The sequence below is a fragment of the Moschus berezovskii genome, chromosome 6 (genome assembly GCF_049115385.1).
Source record: "Moschus berezovskii isolate FMDL1 chromosome 6, NW_MosBer_1.0, whole genome shotgun sequence".
Lineage (NCBI taxonomy): Eukaryota > Metazoa > Chordata > Mammalia > Artiodactyla > Moschidae > Moschus > Moschus berezovskii.
The window spans coordinates 96,790,302-96,805,165 of record NC_142465.1 but is presented as its reverse complement, the minus strand read 5'-3'; the positions used below and the strand labels follow the sequence as shown (position 1 = coordinate 96,805,165).

The 14,864-nt window shown below is 35.2% G+C and overlaps 1 protein-coding gene across 3 annotated transcripts in view; it reads left to right on the top strand.

Annotated features, from left to right (window-relative positions):
* The first annotated feature begins 4,798 nt into the window (after positions 1 to 4,798).
* Positions 4,799 to 14,864, top strand: part of PIK3C2G (phosphatidylinositol-4-phosphate 3-kinase catalytic subunit type 2 gamma) — a 464,511-nt gene continuing 454,445 nt past the window's right edge. Inside the window, exons 1-2 of one of the 3 annotated variants that reach the window (XM_055394273.2) lie at positions 5,421 to 6,076; positions 7,725 to 7,840. The gene's annotated coding sequence lies outside the window, so the exon portion shown is untranslated. Of the gene's footprint in view, positions 4,918 to 5,420; positions 6,077 to 7,724; positions 7,841 to 14,864 lie in introns of those variants that run through there. The other 2 variants (XM_055394272.2, XM_055394271.2) reach the window with 2 other exon arrangements.

Here is a 14,864-nt window from a genome sequence, read left to right as displayed (position 1 = left end):
ACATCTTGTCACAGAACTGTGCATGGCGAGAAAGAGCTAACACCCATAAACATTCTGAGTTTTTAATGTCCTGAGGTTTTCCAAGCAATTTACAGAGGCTGCACGTTCTTTTGGCAAGTAGTCTATCTTTATAAGGATTACAAGTGACAGTTTTGTCAAACATTTTATCATGATATAAGAAGAATCACTGGCTTTTCAGCCTGCAATAGTAGGGTTCTTGCCACCCAGTACCCAACTATTAGACCCATGCCTCATTTTTAAAATTATGTTTGAATTCTACGTCTAGCAACCCAATTATGTTTTATTTAAGAATAAGATGTTATTTTTCAAAAGCAAGAGAGAGTCTCAAATCCAGCATTAAAGAAGGCTGAATGCTGAAGTAATGATGCTTTTGAACTGTGGTTTTGTGGAGAAGACTCTTGAGAGTCCTTGGACTGCAAGATCAAACCAGTCAATCCTAAAGGAACACAATCTTGAATAGTCACTGGAAGGACTGATGTTGAAGCCAAAGCGCCAATCCTTTGGCCACCTGATGCAAAGAACTGACTCATTGGAAACGACTCTGATGCTGGGAAAAATTGAGGGCAAGAGGAGAAGGAGGCAATAGAGGATGAGATGGTTGGATGGCATCACCGATTCAATGGACATGAGTTTGAGCAAGCTCTGGAAGACAGTGAAGGACAGGGAAGCCTGGCCTGCTGCAGTCCTTTGAGTCTCAAGAGTCGGATATGACTGAGCAACTGAACAACAACAACAAAACAGGATAGAACTGTGTGTTTCATAAAATAATTCAGGTGTGGGTAGTTCACTATTGACTGAACACTATAATCTCATTATGTGGCTTCTGTCCCGGGATTCAGGGAAGATATTCAACCTTTGCCATCACATAGCAACTAGAAAGTATCAGAGTATTGTATACTCCATACTTTTAAAAACAAAACCCAGTAATACCAAATATAATACCTGTTTAAATTCTATTATCTGAAACTTAAGACACATGGTGATACCTCTCAATAAGAGAGGCTGAGCAAGGCCGTCTTTCATTATATAGATATGTGACCAATTGAAACTCTATTATTAGAAAGAGGGTAACACCAGGTATTGGCAACTCACGCTGTTGTGTTCTTCAGAAACAAATCTAAATATTTAAAGCAAGCAAGAAAGATTTAATATGGAGAATAAAGTACTTTCAAAATTAATATAAGAAAGAGCCAAAGTTGTGGGCTCTGGACTTGAACACAAAACTGTAGAACTGACACAGCCAGGGACTGAAGCTACCACAGAAATGGCTGAGTACAGACATTCCACTTTAAAAGAAATTCCGTAATCAGAAAGCTGGGAACTAGCTGTCATCACTGCTTTTGCAACAGCTGTCTCTCAACATGGAAGGAAGTGAATAACATACATTGGAGTACTGCTTTAGAAACCAAGATCTTGCCTGCTGGTAGGAAAAAAAAAAAAGGCAACACAACTGTTCCTTGCTTCCACCTTCTAAAGCCTGTGCAAATACATTTTATTAGTAGAGTCTAATTCTCTTCCTGACTCTTTACTGCAAAGGCATAGGGGAAGCGTCACTTTAATCTTTTTAGAATCTTCAGCCAGATGCACACAGGGAGAAGGTTGGAATGGTGTTTAATGAGCCAATCTATAGCATCATCAGTGTCATTAATCAACAACAGGCACCTCAGCAGAGAAGATATTGTTGAAGTATCATTTTATTCAACGGAATACTCTAAATAAACTTTTTGTCTGTGTTTATGCTTTAGTAATTGAATTACCATTTAAAACAAAATAATTGTATTCACTTCACCAAAATAAGAGTCAAGAAACTCAGTTTGTATGAGATTTGGGCATATTAATATCAATTTCTCCCTCCTTTATACTATACTAGACTTTAAACAAATACTATTTTTAAAGGTCTGAAAGTTCTGTCTTTATCAAGACTTCATATTCTATTAATTCACTTTTTTCCTTCTCCCAAGCTACAGTGAATGAAAGAATAAGCAGTTTACTTTTAATGTAGTAGCAATACAGCTAGCACTTAATTTCAAAATAACTTGATCAAGATATTTCCCTTTATTTGTCACTTTCCTGATATTTGAAATAGGAATAAGCAAATAACTTTATCTTATCTGCAACTGCCTTTAATTGTTTTTCAAAGAGGTTCAGGTCACTCAACTAGAAAATAAGGCAGGGGCAGAAAGTTGTACTGTCCTCTGCATGATAGCAGGGACCTTGCCTGTCTCATTCATCATAGCAGACCCAGAACCAAGTACTGCTAAATACCCATTAGATAACCTTTTAAGAATTCTTCACTTAATAAGTAAGGCCCTAAAGAATCCGTCTGCAATGCAGGAGATCCCGGTTTGATCCTGGATTGGGAATATCCCCTGGAGAATGGAAAGGCTATCCACTCCAGTATTCTGACCTGGAGAATTTCATGGACTATACAGTACATGGGGTCACAAAGAGTCAGACATGACTGAGCGACTTTCACTTTTAAAACAGCTTATAAAAATAATATTAGGAAGATAATGAAGGGTAAGGAAAATGCTGAGCATACATGAAACGCACACAACCAGTCTCAAGGTTCTGGATCATAACTCTTTGTAGTCAATTTTCAAGATGACTGCTAAACTTTATCCTACTGGCAAGGTCACCGTTGAAGATTCTTTCCTGGTCTGAGGCGAGACTGCAGGCTGACTAGCAAGGATACTTACAGAACTTACCTTGGAATGTGTGTTCTGAAAATTAAGTCATTTTGAACAAAAAAAAATTATCTTTAGAGTGGGGAAAACACATAAAGAAATTAATCAGTTATATGCACTTGGACATTGATTTCTTAATCCAACAAGCAGGAAAGTTTTAGGAGGCTATTCACCAAGACACTTAAATCACGTGTTTCTAACACCTTTCAGGGAACTTCCCTAATAGCTCAGTTGGTAAAGAATCTGCCTGCAAGGTGGGAGATCTGGGCTCGCATTCCCTGGGTTGTGAAGTTCCCCGGGAGAAGGGAAAGGTTACCCACTCCAGGTTATTCTGGCCTGGACAATTTCATTTAACGTTGTCTCTTATAATGAATAGACAAAACAACTTACAGTAATACTTACAGAATATACACAGAATACACAGAAAAGGAAATGAACTGATCCCATAAAGCTTTTCTTTTTTTCCTAAAAGATGTGTAATTTCCATTTTGAAGGCTGATCACTTTGTCTTAAATGCTTTGCCTGCAAAATGAGTAGACTACTATGTTGAAGAGGAGTCTTTACTTGTTTAAGTAGTGGGCACAGAACAAAATCATGAAAAAATAAACAGTAAAAATGACATGGTTTTCCATCTGATTTTATTTTTAATTAAAAGTTCTACTTAAAAAGGGTTAACATTATGTAAAGGAAGTAGATGGTGTTGAAGGGCATATTCACAGAGGAAACAAAGCACAAGGTACATTTTGGTACCCTTTCCTTGTTAATGAATAACCAATATCAAACTGTGTTAACCTTAATCTTTCTGTTTTGCCAAGATTAGACTGCCCAAACAGCTGTACTTTTCTAATAAGTGCAGATCTCTTGGCTTTTCCTCCAAAATTCATGTCTACCATAACAAAAGAGATTTGCAGGTAGAAAAATTTCCAATTTTTCAAGGATTTATTTTCTTTAAAATTAGCAGTGTATTTTAGGAGTTACTTTAAAGAGAAAGTAAATGTTAAGCATAAATGTACTGAGTAAAAATCACTACATGTAAAGTGATTTTTAAGTCTCTCTACCTCTCCAGAGTCCCAAAGTTTAGAATTAAAATCTAGGCTATTATTAAAATATAAAAGTGAAAACATTTCTTTGTATTGTCACTCTCTATTTCTATTTAAGCTTCTACTCTGCCTTTAACCTCACACAACCTGTGTTACTCTATAAGGAAAGGAATGCGAGGGAGCTGTACAATTTTGTGACTTTCATTCTTATAAATATCTTTTCATCAGGTGTTCTAATGTGAATATAATTTTTAATTTTCTGTTGTTTATCCTTCCACTCAAGATATCAATCTTAGAAAAACACTAATATAAAATTAAAAGGATAAAAGAGAAAAGGATGGGAATCCTATAATATATTTTAGCTCCTAAAACTTTCCTCAATAAAGCAAACATACTCCTGACTGAACCTAGTTCCTGGATCCAACTAGATATGTTATGTGTTGACTCCAAATCTCCATACATTGTTCATTTTCAATAGCAATAAACAAACAAACAAAAAAACACAACTATCCACATCTGCTTTCTGGCTAACCTTGTAAATATTCTTTTCTATTTCTGTTTCTTTCAAACATGATTAAATAATAAAATTATTTTTACGTTGGAAATTTACCTTGGGTCCTGAGGTTGAACAAAAAAAGGAACATATTAAATCCTAATTTAAAAAAAAGCAAAAACTTGAGTGTTAAACTCATAGAATGCTTAGAGTAACATTTTCAAGGGCTCAACTCTGCTTCTGGGAATTGAAACCACCAGTGCCCCTGTCCCCATCCATTCCCACATTCAAATGCAGGATCACATGAGGGGAAATACTTTGAGGGGAAAGAGGTTCACCATATATACTTTTTTTCCAAATAAGTACTTTGTTTGCATATTGCCATTCAATGTCTTCTGGCACAAATTCTGTTCAGCACAGAGAAGCTAATTCATTGTTAAGTGTTTGGCTTAAATCCTGTATTCATTATGCAAACTCTTTTTTTTTTTTCCACATAACCCTCCAAGGTTTGATGAAAAATAGATTCCTAAACATGTTCAACCTGTCAAACAGGAATAAAAGCTTCCAGTGGAAGCATAATGCTCCCTTGAAATAGGAGTGTTGTCGCTTGTATGAGTGTATTTCACTCTTGGACAAAAATGAGATCATGTTTCGTTTCAGAAGATATATGTTTCAGGTAAGAGACTGAAACAAATCAACTTTCTATAGTTAACCGAATACACAGGAGAATATCTGAATTCAAATGTACTGTTAAAACCAAGTAGCTCTTTAATTATACTGTGAAATTAAATGGTAGATGAGTTTCAATTCTGAGTAGGTTTGTAAATATTCTTCAGAAGATATAGATCTTTCCTGAAAAACTGCACTTGATGATCTCTTCTCTCCCTCTCTCCTTCCCTTTCTCCCTCTCTCCAAATGACCCCATAAAAGGCACTGATATAATCTCTTTTGTTCCATCTCTTACCTGCTCAATTTCATGTCTGTCAAAGTCTTAAGCCAATTTCAGTCACGTCTGCTGGTAGATTCCTTCCTTGTGCACGTTTTCTTCAGTGTCTTGAATCAGTGTCTGTGGTCTATAGACTGCGTGCTGATTATGACTGTGTAAAGAAACTCTTAATGAAGGGTGGATATTCTTAACAGATGGGCTCCAAATTAACAAGAGTTCCTGCTCCAGGAAGCAGCTGTTTTGTTTCTGCTCTGTCACTCCATGCTGGGCTCCTGCTCTGTTCTGTCTCTCTATCTACGTATTGGTAGCTCACTGAAGGCTGATATGAACAGGGTATAGTAACAAGTCACTCCCTCACATTCTTACCTGGCAAACAATTATATTTCTGATACTTCAGTTTGATGATAGAAACCATATATCCCACTTAAAAATCATAATATACACGTGATACTGTTAAAATGCATTATCTAATTGCAATATTGTATATCAAATAACAGAGAGAGGTTCAAGAGCATGTTGCCTACATTATAAATAACATTATCTATGTCATTAATCTGGAGAAAGAAATGATAACCCACTCCAGTATTTCACAGATAGAGGAGCCCAGCAGGCTCTAGTCCACAGGGTAACAAAGAGTCAGACATGATTGAGCACGCATATGCCACAGACACGTCATTAGTAATATGGAGTTTGGATTCGAATCAAGGTTTTCTTACTCAATCTCAGGGGCTCTTTCCATGGCATGTGACTTAACTTCATACATGTGTACCTGCCACTTGTACTATGTAGAAAGCAGGTCTGTGGAATGAACATAAGGAAAGAAGATCATCTTGACTGAGCTGGAAAAACAGCGACATTGCTTCATCTGCTTCTTATAGAAAAGGATCCGGTGAGTTCACAGATGGAATGAACAAGCTCATATGTTGCCAGGGTGAAACTTCAGTCCCTGGTTTCATGGTTTTTTTCTGTCATTGCTGAGATACTTTGGTCATAAGGAAGTCCTCTTCAAGGAAGCAAAAAAGCGGTATAATTCTCTTGGAGCTGATGCAATAGTCATTTTCTATCTAGAAGAGTACAGTATTGTATTTCTAACAATTATTACCTTTTTCTTTAAATGCATGCTCTAATAAAGTTATACATAGATAATCATAGCAGAAATGAACCACTGTAATTATTTATGCATAAATCAATTATAACTATCATAAATCAATTATCAGCCATTAGTAATGCAGGAGACTTAAGATATAATGTAGCACACACATAGCCATTAGCAATATTCCTTTTAGGACACACTTTTCCATTTCAAGTTATTATCATTTATTTTTTTGTTGGATGGAATATTTTCAAGAATTATTTAGAGCTGCAGAATAAGCAGGATATGTATCTCTCAAATTTACACAAAATACTTCTTTTCTTGACAACTTTATTTCGTATTTCTAAATGTCTTCCAACTTGACTGTGATTCTTTTTCTTGAGTTATTCAGAAAAGTTTTTAAAGTTAAAAATATGAGCTCTTTTGTAAACTATCTTTCTTTTAACTAATATTTAACTACTTCAGAGTCAGAAAGATTAGTCTATGTAATACTGACTTTGAGTTTTTTTAAAAGTAGTTGAATATATGGTCAATATTCAAAAGTTATACATGCTTTCTTTAAAAACCTAGTTATCTATATCTGTACTTCTTCCTGGATATTGTAAGGAACATTTAAAATTTAGATAACCCAATCCAAATTTATATAGTCTTGTAGTCTAGTGTTTAATTATATCTATTTTGATCTTCCCTGGTGGCTCAGATGGTAAAGAATCTGCCTGCAATGCAGGGGACCCAGGTTTGATCGTTGGGTCGGGAGGATCCCCTGGAGAAGGCAATGGCAATCTACTCCAGTGTTTTTGCCTGGAGAATTCCATGATCAGAGGAGCCTGGCGGACTACATTAAATGGGGTCACAAAGTGTCATACGTGACTCAGTGGCTAACACTAGTGTTTAATTATATCTATTTTGATCTCTGTATTAGAAATTACTACTATGTACACAACCAATTGTTAGTTTAGAATTATCCATATATTTACTACAATCTGTACTCATCATTCCTTTCAGAAAACATGATCTTATTTTGTTGTATTTCTGGAAAGACATGCATATGTTCCTCATCTGATTTATTTTCCTGATCATACTGGCTTCCTGTTTTGTTGTGATAATTTTGTTTAGGTATCATTCTGGTTACTTCTTACAAAAGCACAATTTTGAATAGTAGTGATTTAAATATAATAATCTTTTTATGAAAAAAAATGTATTCCATTTTTCCCACTTTCTATTTATATAGGAACTCTGCAAGATGTTTACATTCTTTGTGCTTTCCTCTAAAATGAAGACAATAATACTGCCATACTCAAAAGACTTTCATGATGCTCATATTTGTATGAGGATTAAAGGGGTTAAAAGTAGAGCACTTAGACTAATACCTAACACATTCTAAGTTAGCATTCATCAATGTTTGCAAATGTAATTATTAAATTACATTTTTCTTCCTATTCAGCATTTCCTGGAACATATGCTAAAGGACTATCTTCCAGAAAATATTAATGAGTGTGACTGGAAGAGGTGTGGCCATGTCCGGGTTTTAATCCTCCTGTGAACAGGACATAAAGTTAGGTTTGTGTTTCAATCTTCACTAACCCTAGTACTTCATCCTCTGTCTACCTCTGACCCCTGTGACGAGGACCCAAGCCTGGGCAATCAAATCCCTGCTTCAAATTTTTAACCAGATGCCATTTGCTATGCAGAAAGTACATGTCTCCAGGAAGCCTCTATCCATATTCCCCATCCTGGAGTAAAAGTTCATTTGCTTGGAAAACACAGAAGCCAATATACTGAGAGAACCAAGGGGGAGAGAGGCTTAGTTGTGACTGTCCTCAGTTCATATCACATTCCCTTCTGTATTGACTTTTGCCACTGTGACCGAGTCCTGACCAACAAAAGTACTCTTGAAAAGTATTCTGAGATTCATGTCAATGTATGGCAAAACCAATACAATAATGTAATTAGCTTCCAATTAAAATAATTTTTTTTTAAAAAAGTACTGCAAACTCTAGCCCTTTACTGAAATTTTAAAAAGTAAACTATGCTCTTATGCGTGCTCAGTCATATCTGAATCTTTGTGACCCCATGAACTGTATGTAGCCTGCCAGGATCCTCTGTCCATGGGCTTCTCCAGGCAAGAATATTGTAAGTGTTGCCATTCCCTACTCCAATACTATGCTATCACAAAAGCCTCTATATACGTCTATAAGAATTTTATTTTAAATTTTTATTTTTAAAAAAAAGCATTACTACCTTAACATAATAACATTTCTCAAACATATCTGGACATTTTTTCTGACAACTTCTTGTAACAAATGACAAACCTGAGTCACAGAGAATAAATGTGTGCTTCACAGTAGTTTTGAAACCACTGATACAAGAGTCTCATGATTCCACATTATAGATCTCTACTCCATATGGAATTTATTTTACAATTGTAATGCATACTTAATGGTGCTAAGATTTTTTTTTAATTCAAATAATTAACCAGGTGTGCCTGTCCCATCTAATAAGAGACCCAACATTTCCTTCATGTCTAACTTAAACTAAAATTGATATATGCCAGGTTTTGTTCATGTATTTTCCTTTCTGTTTCTTTGATGCCTAAGTCTAAAACCATTTAATTTCTACATTGTTTTAATCATTGAGTCTTTAAAAGGTGTATTATTTTTCAAATCTCACCAATGATTTTTCTATCCTTTGCTTTACCTGTGCCAAAAGTACTATGGGATCAGCTTGTCAATTTCCCAATTAGGGGTTTTGAATTAATTTACAAATTCTTCCAAAATTTATTTATATTTTTAAAATGTTAAACCTTCTCATGTTGAAATATTATGTCTCATATATCCTAAGGAGTTAATATAGTCTTCATACATAAACACATAATCTATGCATAATAATATTATTCTCTTTTCTAGCAGTTATATCCTCATTGATCTTATTGCATTAAATAGAACTCCGAAAATAATTTGATAGAAGGAATAATTATCCTGTTCTTGATTTGAAAGAGAAAGCTCTTAATTGTTTCTTCATTTAAAAAATTTGGCTGTTAGTGTGTGCAAAGTATTTTTTGTATTTTTATAGTATGTTCTTTTTATTCATAGTTCACCATTTAAAAAATCATGAATGGATAAAGAAATTAAATCCAAAAAGTTTTTTTCTGCTATAATTTATTAATTAACTATTTATTAGAAGATTCATTCTTGGGAAGATAAAAGGGAAAATCATATAAAATATAAGTACAAGATTTAATAGTCTTTCCTGGTGGCTCAGACAGTAAAGAATCTGCGTGTGGTGCAGGAGATTTGGGTTCTATCCCTGGGTTGGAAAGATTACCTGCAGGAGGGCATGCCAACCCACTCTGGTATTCTCACCTGGAGAATCCCAAGGATGGAGGAGCCTAGCGGGCTACAGTCCATGGGGTTGCAAAGAGTTGGACACAACTGAGAGACTAAGCACAGAAAAATATTAATAAATTGAGTTGGTTAAAAAAATCCCAGAATTATGTTAATTTACCTTTTTAAAAATATACACACAACGCATTTTATATATGCATAAATGTCCACATTTATTTTAAGGTTTTTAGAAACTGCAACAAGATATTCTTGATTCATTTTTGCTTTATGTTCTATTTTCCTATCCTGCTTCATTTTGTGTTTGCTTGTGTATTTCCGTGTTTGAGCAACATACTTGAAAAAACTTTTAACCTTTCTCTGTTACTTTTTGTTTCTGTTGCAAAAACCACACAATTGAAAATTACATATTTTAAATGTAATATGTTTTTCTTTTTAATGATAATACATTTATTTTTTAATAATTTTTTATTCCACATATCTATACTTCTGTCATTAGAAATGCCACTGAGCTTACTTGCCTCATTCTAGCTTTCATTCTTAATACATAATTTTCCTATTTTCCTTATTAGCATAATGAAAATGCTATCAAATTTTGATTCTTCTGGTGGTTTGAAAATTATACACACTGCTCTTCAACTAATAATTCTGTGTGACACATTACAATTATTTATGTGTACAAATAATTGTATAGAATTTATTTTTTATTAATCATTGGTGAAATGAAATAGCATATTTTAACCTTTCTTTTTTTAAGGAAGAAAGTTTAGCATGCCTTTCAGTTTTGAAATAAGTCTATGGTTTCTCACCTAACAATACCAAATAATTTCTGAGATTTATTTAAATCTCCAAATTTAATCTATTATTACATTAAAAATTTGTTTATAATAATTATTTAGACTAAATCAATATTAACTGATCTTTACTATCTACTCTTAATGGCAAACTGAATGACATAAAACATAGTTACCCTCAACACTATGTAGCTGCTGTTCCCTTGTTTTAGGACAGCTAGTGTTTTAAGGCGGAGAAGGCAATGGCAAGCCACTCCAGTACTATTGCCTAGAAAATCCCATGGATGGAGGAGCCTGGTAGGCTGCAGTCCATGGGGTCGCTAAGGGTCGGACACGACTGAGCAACTTCACTTTCACTTTTCACTTTCACACATTGGAGAAGGAAATGGCAACCCACTCCGGTGTTCTTGCCTGGAGAATCCCAGGGATGGGGGAGCCTGGTGGGCTTCCGTCTATGGGGTCACACAGAGTCGGACACGACTGAAGTGACTCAGCAGCAGCAGCAGCAGCAGCAGTGTTTTAAGGTGAAGTCTATGCCTGAATGGTTAGATAGCAACACTAACTCACTGGACATGAATCTGAGCAAACTCCAGCAAATAGTGAAGCACAAAGGAACACTGTAGGCTCTAGTCCATGGGGTTGGAAAGAGTCGGACATGACTTAGTGACTGAACAACAACAATGTCCAGATTAACTTTCTTCTCTCCTCCTCTTCCTTTCCCCCTCCTCCTCTTCCCCTTGTCCTTTAAAAAGTTTAAATATTTTACATATATCCTCAGTTTTTCTTGGTTGTATGTGTGCCATATAAGTATTTAGGTTTGATATGCATATTCAGAGCTTTATTCAGCTCAGTTAGTTTTTTTTTGGCAATCTTCAATGTTACCTCTATTTCATTTCAATAATATGATGTTAGATATCTTTTCTCTGTCTTTTGCAATTGCAAGGGTACCCCTTATTCATTTCTATCACTAACTCCTTTTCCTCTGTATTCATAGAGTGGTTCTCAATGTTTATCTCAAAATTTCATTTTCTTCTTTGTCATTCTGCTTTTAATGAATATTTTAAAAGTTTGAATATTTGGTTTCTTTGCATGTCAATAGTTCATTAAGTTTTGTTTTTAACATATCTTTTTTTACCATTTTCCTCCATATCTTTCTTCTTCATTTTATTGCTATATTACTTAAATTTTTATTTTTATCTTATTTCATTTAACACATTTCTTCATTTTATAAAAAACAAAAAAAGCTTACATTTTTATAAAATTTACTTAGTGATATTATAGCATATGGCTCAGTGGTCAAAAATCCACCTCCAATGCAGGTGACGTGATCCCTAGGGTGGGAAAATCTCTTGTTGGAGGAAACAGATACTCACTCCAGTACTCTTGCCTGGAGAATCCCAGGAATAGAGGAACCTGGCAGGCTGTGGATCCTTGGGTTGGGAAGATCCCCTGGACGAGGAAATGGCAACCAACTCCAGTATTCTTGCCGGCAGAATCCCAGGGATAGAGGAATCTGGCAGGGTATAGTGTATAAGGTTGCAAAGAGTCAGACATGACTGAAGTGACTTAGCACAGCACGGCATTGTAGCATATATTTTTCAAAAATAGCTTATCCTCTAGTGTCTTGTTTGTTAGTCATTTTACTTCTTGCAGAATATTTTCACATCTCCCTGTCAATTCTTTTCCAGTTACTCATCCTTGAGGAATAAAGGTTCTCTCCACCGATTACTCATAAATAATGTTTGTAGATTCTTCTGATTACTCTCATTGTTTTCTTGGTTGCTGTTAGAACATGTTTCTCAGATTTTCAGCTATAGAAATGGTAAATGTGAACAGACTTAGGTTAACTACTGGTCTCTGGCAGTCACTTGATTTCTCTAAATTCTGGACTTCATCAATCTTGCTATCATGGTCTGGTTGACTACTTTGAGAAGATAAACATTTTTCTAGGTAATTCTAATCAATGTATATATAGTTCTTCTTATACCAGAAGTGGTCTACCTTTGTACTTTCTTATGACACTTTCTTTTCTCATATTCTCAGATTCAGCAAACCAAAGGATTAGCCACTGTAGACTCTATTTTGTATTACTACAAATTTCAGCCTTAGAAAGCATATAGAAAGGAGGATGGTAAAGTGATCGTGAGTACAGATACTCTTTTTTTGGTCAGTGGGGAGAGTTGTTCAGACCCTGAATTTCCAAGTCAGGCAGCACTAGGGAAATTGGTCATTTCTTTCCCATTGTTAGACTGGTAGATTTATTCTCCTTCAGATAATAAAGCAAGCCATATCCTAAAGAATTCATGTCAATCTATGGCAAAACCAACCAATATAATATTGTAAAATAATTTGCCTCCAATAAAAAATAAATTACCAAAAAAATAAAAAATAAAAATAAATAAATAAATAAAATAAAAACAAAACAAAACAAAAAGATAATTAAGACGTGCCAGTCAGTTTTTTCCCTTCTACTTCAGATTGATCTACTTGGTCTCACAAATGGTGAAAATCTGGGTAACCAAGTGAATAGTTGCGTCTTTGTTGCTGGTAATGCTGTATGATGAAAAGACTTTGTCTTTTTAGTTTTAAAAATATTTGATTAATTTTTTAAGTCACACACTACCAGCCAGATCCCACTTGAAAGAAAGTCAACTGGACTGATTTTTAAATTTCTACATTCTTTCTTAGATTTTTTTCCATTATAGGTTATTACGAGATATTGAGTATAGTTTCCTGTGCTACACAGTAGATCCTTGTTTATCTATTTTACATATATAGTGTGTATATATATATATATATATATAGTGTGTGTGTGTATATGTTAATCACAGACTCCTAATTTATCCCTCAACCTCCTCCCCCTTTGGTAACCATAAAATTGTTTCTATGTCTGTGAGTTTGTCTCCATTTTGAAACTAAATTCATTTGTATCAATTTTTTTTATTCCATATATAAGTGATATCATGTGATTTGTCTTTTTCTGTCTGACTTACTTCACTTAGTATGATACTTTTTTTTTTCTTTTTTGGAGTTTCCTTTTCATTTTTTTATTGTTTTTTTTTTTTTTACTTTTTTTTTATTCTTTTTTTTTTTTTCAAATTATTTTACAATATTATATTGGTTGGTTTTGCCATACATTGACATGAATTCGCCCCGGATTTACATAAGTTCCCCCTCCTGAACCCCCCTCCCACCCCCTCCTCCCTTTATCCTCCCTCTGGGTCATCCCAGCACGGCCAGCCCCGAGCATCCTATAACATGCATTGACCCTGAACTAGTGATTCATTTCACATATGACAACATACGTGTTTCAATGCCATTCTCCCAAATCATCCCACCCTCACCCTCTCCCACAGAGTCCCAAAGACTGTTCTATACATCTGTGTCTCTTTTGCTGTCTCGTATACAGGGTTATCAATTGCATCTTTCTAAATTCCATATATATGCGTTATCCATTGATGTTGCTGGAAATAGTATCATTTTATTCTTTTATATGGCTGAGTAATATCCCTTTGGGGCTTCCCTGGTGATTCAGCAGTAAAGAATCTCCCTGCCAATGTAGGAGATGCGAGTTTGATACCTTGATTGGGAAGATCCCATGGAGAAGGAAATGACAACCCACTCTGGTATTCTTGCTTGGGAAATTTCATGGACAGAGGGATTTGATGGGCGATATTCCACAAGGTCTCAAAGAGGTGGACACAATTTAGTGACTAAACAATATTCCTTTGTGTGCGTGTATGCATACACACACCACGTTTTCTTGATCCATTTCTCTCTTGATGGACATTTAGGTTGCTTCCATGTCCTGGCTATTTTAAATTGTGTGGCTATGAACACTCGGGTGCCTATATCTTTTCAAGTTAGAGTTTTTGTCTTTTTCTGGATATACGTCCAGGAGTTGGATGACTGGATCATATGGTAACTCAATTTTTAGTTTTTTAAGGAACATCCATACTGATCTCCATAGAGGCTGTACCACAGATATATGTTTTAAATGATTAAAATAAAATATGGTTATTTTAACCCTATGTAATATTTTGGCCACCTCATGGGACGAGTTGACTCACTGGAAAAGACTCTGATGCTGGGAAGGATTGGGGGCGGGAAGAGAAGGGGACAACAGAGAATGAGATGGCTGGATGGCATCACCGACTTGATGGACATGAGTTTGAGTGACCTCCGGGAGTTGGTGATGGACAGGGAGGCCTGGCGTGCTGTGATTCATGGGGTCACAAAGAGTTGGATACGACTGAGCGGCTGAACTGAACTGATATATTAACATATATCTCAGAGGAATGCCTTGTGTTATAGCTCACTGTATGAGCTGGCACAATAAACAAGTCCTTAGAAGCATTAAAGGTAACAATATATTCATATTATCATATTATTATTGGTTTCTCCTACACTTGGCTTATAAAACATTTCTAAGATCTTTCTCTTAACTAT